The sequence below is a fragment of the Macaca nemestrina genome, chromosome 10 (assembly GCF_043159975.1).
Source record: "Macaca nemestrina isolate mMacNem1 chromosome 10, mMacNem.hap1, whole genome shotgun sequence".
NCBI classification, from domain to species: Eukaryota; Metazoa; Chordata; class Mammalia; order Primates; family Cercopithecidae; genus Macaca; species Macaca nemestrina.
In genome coordinates, this window is record NC_092134.1 from 111138163 (window position 1) to 111146200 (window position 8038).

Here is an 8038-nt window from a genome sequence, read left to right on the forward strand (position 1 = left end):
TTGTGCCTGTCTTTACTGCAGTCTCTGAACATAAGTTGTGAAGATTTCATGGACATTTATCACTTTCCCAATCAATACCCTTGTGATTTCCTATGCCTGTCTTTACCTTAATCTCTTAATCCCTTCATCTTCATAAGCTGAGGAGGATGAATGTCACCTCAGGACCTTGTGATGATTGCGTTAACTGCACATATTGTTTGTGGAGCATGTGTGTTTGAACAATATGAAATCTGGGCACCTTGAAAAAAGAACAGGATAACAGCAATCTTCAGGGAACAAGGGAGATAAGACTTGGAGCCTGACTGTGCTGGTGAGCCAGGCGGAACAGAGCCATATTTCTCTTCTTTCAAAAGCAAATAGGAGAAATATCGCTGAATTCTTTTTCTCAGCAAGGAACATCCCTGAGAAAGAATGCACCCTGAGGGTAGGTCTATAGACAGCCCCCTTAAGGCAACCGCCTTTTAGGGTCAAAGCTGAAGGGATGAAATAAGCCCGGGTCTCCTGTAGTGCTCCCAGGTTTATTAGGATGAGGAAATTCCTGCCTAATAAATTTTGGTCAGACAGGTTGTCTGCTCTCAAACCCTGTCTCTTGATGTTATCAATGACAACGCATGCCCGAAACTTCATTAGCAATTTTAATTTTGTCCCATCCTGTGGTCCTGTGATCTCGCTCTGCCTCCACTTGCTTTGTGATATTTCATTACCTTGTAAAGTATGTGATCTTTGTGACCCACCCCCTATTCGTGCACTCCCTCCCCTTTTGAAAATCGCTAATAAAACTTGCTGGTTTTATGGCTCGGGGAGCATCACAGAACCTGCCAACATGTGACGTTTCCCCTGGACACCCAGCTTTAAATTTCTCTGTCTTGTACTCTTTCCCTTTACTTCTCAAGCCAGCTGAGATGCTTAGGAAATAGAAAAGAACCCACGATAAATATCGGGGGTGGGGTTTTCCTGCGATAGGTGTGCACGTGTGCCTGTGTGCGCATGTGCATGCCTGCATATGTGTGTGATGCCTTACTTGCTGAGGGAAGGGCAGGAGGGTTGGCAGTCTCTGATTTTTTGTCTCCATTTTGGATATTTTAGGTGCCACTCCTGAGAGAGCCAGAGAGCTGTAGTGTGTTAAGACAAGGGGTCTGAGGAGGAGACCTATGAAGTAAAGGTGATTGAAGACCCTGAGTCCCACAGGAAGCCCAGCCTGTTCCCCACAGAGATGTGAGCTCTGCCCAGGCCAGTCACGGTGCTGGGAAGGGTCTGGGGGAGGCAGGGGAAGGTCCATGGAATTTCTCCTCTGGACATGATTTTGGGGAGAAGAAGAGATCAAATATTATAAAACATCTGCACAGCATGTGGCATCTCATTAGGGGGATGGGACCACCCCCATTACACACACACACAGACTCCCCTTCTTAGCTTGGTCTTTCCTCACCAGGAAAACTTTCAAGCATTCTTTTTAGGCTGTAACCAATAGTCATCAATATATTTTCCAGTAAGACTCAGTGCACACATACATATATTAACAATTAACAAATTTTTCATGCAACATCTTATAATAAAGTCCCAGAAAAGGGTATTGTTGGCAAATTTAGGGCTGAGATTTTTGTCCTTGCTGGAACTTTTGGAGTAGAGTGTTTAAACTGCAGACCTAGATCCATTAGAAGGTTGTGACATCAATTTGGTCAGCCCTTTAAAAGAATAGCATAGCATAGCACAATAGGAAATATCAGAGTGCATCAAAAGTCACAAATGTTAGTATTATGCGGTGAAACATTTGCCAAACATTCATTGCCAATATGTGTGTGTATCTAGAGAGTCTCCTTGTAAAATGCCTTGATGACAGTGGGTTACATTAAAAAACATTAAAGACACACTGTTTTCAGAAGCTTTCCTGAAAGTACTTTATATTGAGGAAGGACTAGCTTTTTAGGCTTGTGAAGAAAGGAAAGGTGTGGCTGGAGGTGATGGGAGGGAGGCCCTGGACCCCCCAGGGGGATGTGGGGAAAGGCTCCAGCCAAGCTAGGGCAGCATGTGACTTCCTGGGGTCCAGAGCTTTCTGCTCCAGAACTGGGTTGGAGGAGTAGCAGAGGTGTCTCCTGTCCCCCTGATGAAGAAAGAAGAATCTAGTGAATAAGGAAAAGCATGGAAATAGTAGAGATCAGGAGTTCTTGACAAATCCATCAACCACCCTGTGCCTTCATGTCCCCATCAACAAAATAGGATGGTGGGGGTGATAGACCTTCATGTTCCTGATGAAATGAAACGCAGTCAACATAAAACCAAAAGAAACATTGGAAGCTTCTTAAGAGATAACATTCTCTAAATTGATTTTTGGGGAATATTAATTCATATACAACCACCTATCCTGGAAGTCAGGAAAAGTGTACGCTTTAACCCATTTTGGCTGCTAGGTTGTAAATAAACCAGTCCCCATACTCAAGGAGGTTTTCCATACTCAAGGAGTTAGGAAGCTAACAGGGTCTCAGAAGACGAAGATAACATAAAGAGCTCTAACTAATTGCCCACAGGGTGGTACAAACCCCGAGGAGTACAGGCATTCAGAGAAGGTGGAGGGCAGGATAAGCTTAACATGTGTGATGCACAAGGTCAAACAGCTGGATGTGCAAGAGTAGGGGTGACATGTCTAAGAGGAAATATAATAGGGAGGGCTTGACTAGTTGAGAATGAGAGCAAGGCAGGGAGGCATAAGAATGCGAGGTCTCACTCAACAAAGGCTGTTGCACATCTGTAAAGACTCAAAGTTACTGTGCTGTGCCAGGAACAGGGGTGGATTCACAGAAGATGAAGGCAGCAGTGTCTCCCCTCAGAAGTGGGGGCTGCACCAGGGACCAGCAAGTTGGTGGCTTCACCTGCAAAAGGAGGTTAAAAGGCAACTGTGCCTCTCAGACTGCAGGCCGACATACTAGGGATTGTGAAATCAAAATTTTAATGAATGAGAACAGATTAAAGTAGATTAGAACTTATCAGTGTGCAACGTAGTCACACTGGAAATTTAGCTACACAACAATCCATCCACCGACATAGAGAAATGGTCCAAGAAACTGCCAGCAACATGGTCAAGAGTAGGGAATGGCATCCAAGGAAAACATGTCAGGGAGATTCCCTGGATGGAATCCCTCTTGGCCTGGCTGGCTCCAGCTGAGACAGTGAAGCACAAGATTCCATTAGGTGCATCTGTGCATGATGGGAATGTGTCAAATATATTCTCACTGTGATGGTGACTGTGAGTCACCATCAAAAGACCCGGATGCCATTGACTTAATACCTCCCAAGCTTCCTTACAGTGCGTCTAGTTGCCGACTGAATGATTGTATGCTTGTTGTAAGCAGCTGCTTATGTGCCTTTGGTGATGAAAGGGTTGGCAGGGCAGGGAGAAATGGGGGGTGGCTGGTAAGTCTGGGTTAAAGTTGAGAGTAGTTGTGGCACATAGCAGCAGCACATGCAAACACAGGAGCTGAGGCCTTTCCTTGAAAGAACCTAATGGGCCTAGAATGTTTTCAACTCTCTTGATGCCTTTGACCTGAGACTGCCTTCACTGCCCCAAATCTGAAATGCAAGTTCATAGGACAAGCTGTGAGTGAGGAGCTGGAAACTCCCAATCAGCAGGTCTGGAGACATCTGTGATGCCGGGGACATGGCGGAATTTCCTGGGAAGGAAATGCGTCAACCTGTGTGTAAGCACAATATGGCGGGGCAGGGGGAGGGTCTCTTCACTAAGGAAAAGAGCAAGCTGCTTTCTGGGGGTGGCAGCTGTCCCTTCGCAGTGGCATTTCTCAGCCTCCCAGAATGAGCCCCAAGAGTTCTCTGTTCCAGGCTCTCCTACTGGGGTGACAAAAATCAACAATTGACACACCCAGAAGAGGACAAGAGAAACATCCAGCAATCCCCGAAGATGGGCTCCCTCTGCTCTGCCTCACTATTAAACACACACCTTGCTTTCCAGATGTGGCCGGTGGTCTCCTCTAAGGGGACATTGGTCAGTGCTGAGGGATGATTGAGAGACCATGGAAACCTGACTCAAACAACCTCCCCAAAGTGAGTTGGGCAGATTTCCAAAGTGGTGAAACAGAATCCCAAAGGCAGGGTGTAGCCAGATGGGCCTTGGACATATGCTGCACAGTATGTCTCAGAGATAAGGTGACAGGGTGGGGAAAGGAGGTGTGTCTGGGGCCACAGACATTGCTTCTCGCACCCCAGCTGGGTGTGAGCCGTTTCAGGCTAGCATGCTCTTTCCCTGCCCTGTTCCTGGTTCTCTGGCTGGCTTTGCAGGTCAAAGGACCTCCTTCTACCTGGAATGTCTGAAGTGACAGAAGAATTTAGGGGGACACATCTCCCAGAAGATAGTCCTGCCCTGCATCTGCTTGACCCTCTGGTGGCTCATACATTTGGACAGGCTGCCAGCCACCACCCAGCAGGCTGGATAGTCCCCAAGATGAGGCACAAATCCCCGAGAGATCAGTCAGTCTTCCCTGTCTCTGACTGCTGGTACACCTCCTACCCCTGGCCCTAACAGCCCCTCGCTAGGGCTGCTCATTCTTCCTGTGCAGGCAAGAGCTTTAGCAAAGTGGTAATGTCACAGGGTGGATCTAGGAAATACTGCTCAGTAGGAACTCTTCCCAGGATCCCGAAGAATCAGCAACTGCAGGATCTGCCTGAGCTATCTTCTTGTGGTGCCATAGATGTCCCCTCATCAAACAGGCTTAAGCTGCAGGGCACCCATGCACACAGAGTTTGAACATACTGGAAATTTAGCTGCACAACAATCCATCCACCGACACAGAGAAATGATCCAAGAACCTGCCAGCAACATGGTCAAGAGTAGGGAGTGGCATCCAAGGAAAACATGTCAGGGAGATTCCCTGGATGGAATCCCTCTCGGCCTGGCTGGCTCCAGGTGAGATAGTGAAATGCAAGATGCGAGTACCAAACATATTCTTGGTATTTAGGACTAACTCACTTAAAGAGTTATCTAAGATCATTCTATTAATTAACCCCAAGCAAGATGGGGTTAATAGAGGTCTAAAACCGAGGTCTAAACCTCGGTTTAGGCAGAGAGAACGGGAAGGCATTCAGCTGCTAATCAAAGCTCATAATCAGCATAAGATGACCAGTGTGACCCAATTGACTTCAAAGAAATGCACTGTTTTGCTTAGTCCAGGTGACATTGCCTAAAAAAGTATGATTTCCACTGGACTTTCCAAAATATTGAACATACCTTGAACATTTCCTAGATCTCCAGGGACCCAGGAGCCCCACGTTGGGACCATGATGAGCTGGGCTAGGGAGGTGGCAAACTATGGGGACACTGTGTGTGTTATTCTAAAAGATTTCTTTCTTTCTTTTATTATTATTTTTTACTTATTTTACTTTAAGTTCTGGGATACATGTGCAGAACGTGCAAGTTTGTTACATTGGTACATGTGTGCCATGGTGGTTTGCTGTACTCTAAAAGATTTCTAACAGTTGGTTTCCCCCATCTGTTCTCAGCCTGCTGGTAGGCAAGAAAGTCATCTTTATTTTGTACTCTTTATCCCTTTCTCCTCCCTCCCACATAGGCAGTGATCTTCCCGTTCTCTCTGCCTCTCAGAGCTGGGCTTTCCCCACACAGTGTTGCTCTCTCCAGGGAGCACATCTCATCAGAGCAGCTGCCGCTGGGGAACCTCTGCCAGGGTAGGTCGTCAAGGCAAGCAAGCCTGGTCCCTGCCCTCATGATGCTCAAGAACATGCTGGGACAGAGGACACGATATGTAAATAGTTTGATTACAATATAGTGTGAGACTTAAACTATGGGTCAATGACAACCTGAGCTAGAGGTTGGTGGGGCATTGTTAATGGCCCGATTAATTGTAAAAATTAAAGCAGCGAATACTAGTTTGGTCTAGCTCTGTGCGATGTGCAACTGTACTTCTTCACAGACCTTGTTTTGCTTGAACCTCACACCAACCCTGTAAGATAGATTGATATAGAGGGTATTTGTGTTCTGGTTTATAGAAGATATAGGCATCATGATTCTTTATTATACTGATGAGAAGACCAAGAGTGAGAGAATTCACAGCTGTTAGGTGACAGGGCCAGGGCTGAAATGCAGATTATCTTAATTCCACTCAACCACAGCTTTCTGAAGTTAGAGGAGAAGCAGGCCACATCAGACTGACATAAACATAAAATATATTTTGAGATGGTTGAAATTCATGCCAGGTCTGATGAGGTAGGATTGAGATGGGTGAAAATGATGGCATGTGAATCCCAGGTGGGTGGAACTAGCTGGAAACAACAGCTGCAAAGCAGTGGTTGCTCAGAAGCAGGGCCCTGCCTTGCTTGGCACCAACCACTCCCCACAACTCACACTATTTGTGTGTCCACAGGCATTTTCAGCGGTAGCCTCAGCCCTTCAGAGAAGCCATCCCCCTGCCTCATTCCCAGGTCATTCTCCACCAACCCCTGCCACAGCCCCCAGCCCAGGCAGGCCTGGCAGCTGGTTCCCACCCTGTGCTGGAGGTAACTGAGTCTAGCAAGAACCTCACCAGCAGTGTCCTGTCCAACCACTGCAGCTCCTGTGCTGAGGAGACCACCCCCTGGCATAGGGATGGCAGCACGAAGCAGAGAGCCTGGCCTGTGTTCCCCATGGTGGGTAGCCAGGCTGGGACCCTAGGAGGCAGTTCCACAGCAGTGCCAGCAGCCTGGTGCGGTGGTACATGACTCCTTATCACACAGCAGACAGGGAAGGGAGAGGCCATGGGCAGCAAGGGGACTTGGCATGGGGAGCAGAGAGGGAGAACCTGGCTCTTTCCAAACTGAGTGTATGTCAAGCCTCTGAGCCAGAAAGACCCTCCCTTCCCTCTCAGGGCTACAGAAGGACAGCTGGCGCTGGAAAACAGGACCACACAAGATGTTACTGGCTCCCTTAAGGCTGGGCCTAATACAGACAGAGAAAAAAGCTACTGAGAAAAGTATCCCTGCCATAGGCCAGTAAACCTCAAGAAAGGCCTTGGGGCTCCATCGTATGAGCCAGCCATGTGCTGTGATTGCACAAAATGCAAACGTGAGTTTGGACTGGATCTATGCAAACAGAGGGTCAGCATCTGCGGTGCTCAACCCTGACTGCTCATAAGAATCACTTGTGGCACTTTGGAAACCCAAGACAAGTGAAACTGACATTTTTAAAAGCCCTTTGATGATTCTGATGCACAGCCAGCTTGAGAGCCGCTCGTCTAGAACAAGAGAGCTTTCAGTTCCACTGTACTCTGCCTGGTGAGAGCATCTAGAGCATCCTGGCACCACATTTTAAGGGACCTTCCACAAACTGGAACAAACCCAAAGAAGGATGATCAGGATGGCAAGGTCCCTAGGAACCATTTCACAGGAGAACTGGGTGAAGGAATTAGGTAAACCAGGAAAGGAGATGACTTCAGAGGCTGTGCTGGGCATCTCCCACCTGCAATGGGAGGCATGGGGAAAGGGTCACAGTCCTGGAGCAACTAGCTCAATGGACAGGCGGGGACATTTCAAGTCACATGAGGAAGACATTCCCAACTGAACTCTCCCAAAATGAGGGGGCATTTCCTAAAAAGTAGCGAGCCTCCCATCACTAGACATATGCAAGCAGAGATGGTGCCCATCAGTCATTAGGCTGTCATGCAGGAGATGGGAACTTAAACGAGATGGCTTCGAAGGTCCCTTGAAACTCCAAAACTCTGATGCTTCATGTGGCCTTGTTACTGTCATGCGCGTCCGTGTGACGAGACCACCAAACAGGCTTTGTGTGAGCAACATGGCTGTTTATTTCACCTGAGTGCAGGCAGGGTGAGTCTGAAAAGAGAGTCAGCGAAGGGAGATAAAGGTGGGGCCGTTTATAGGATTTGGGTAGGTAAAGGAAAATTACAGTCAAAGGGGGTTGTTCTCTGGCAGGCAGGAGTGGGGGTCACAAGGTGCTCAGTGGGGGAGCTTTTTGAGCCAGGATGAATCAGGAAAAGGAATTTCACAAGATAATATCATCGCTTAAGGCAAGGACTGGCCATTT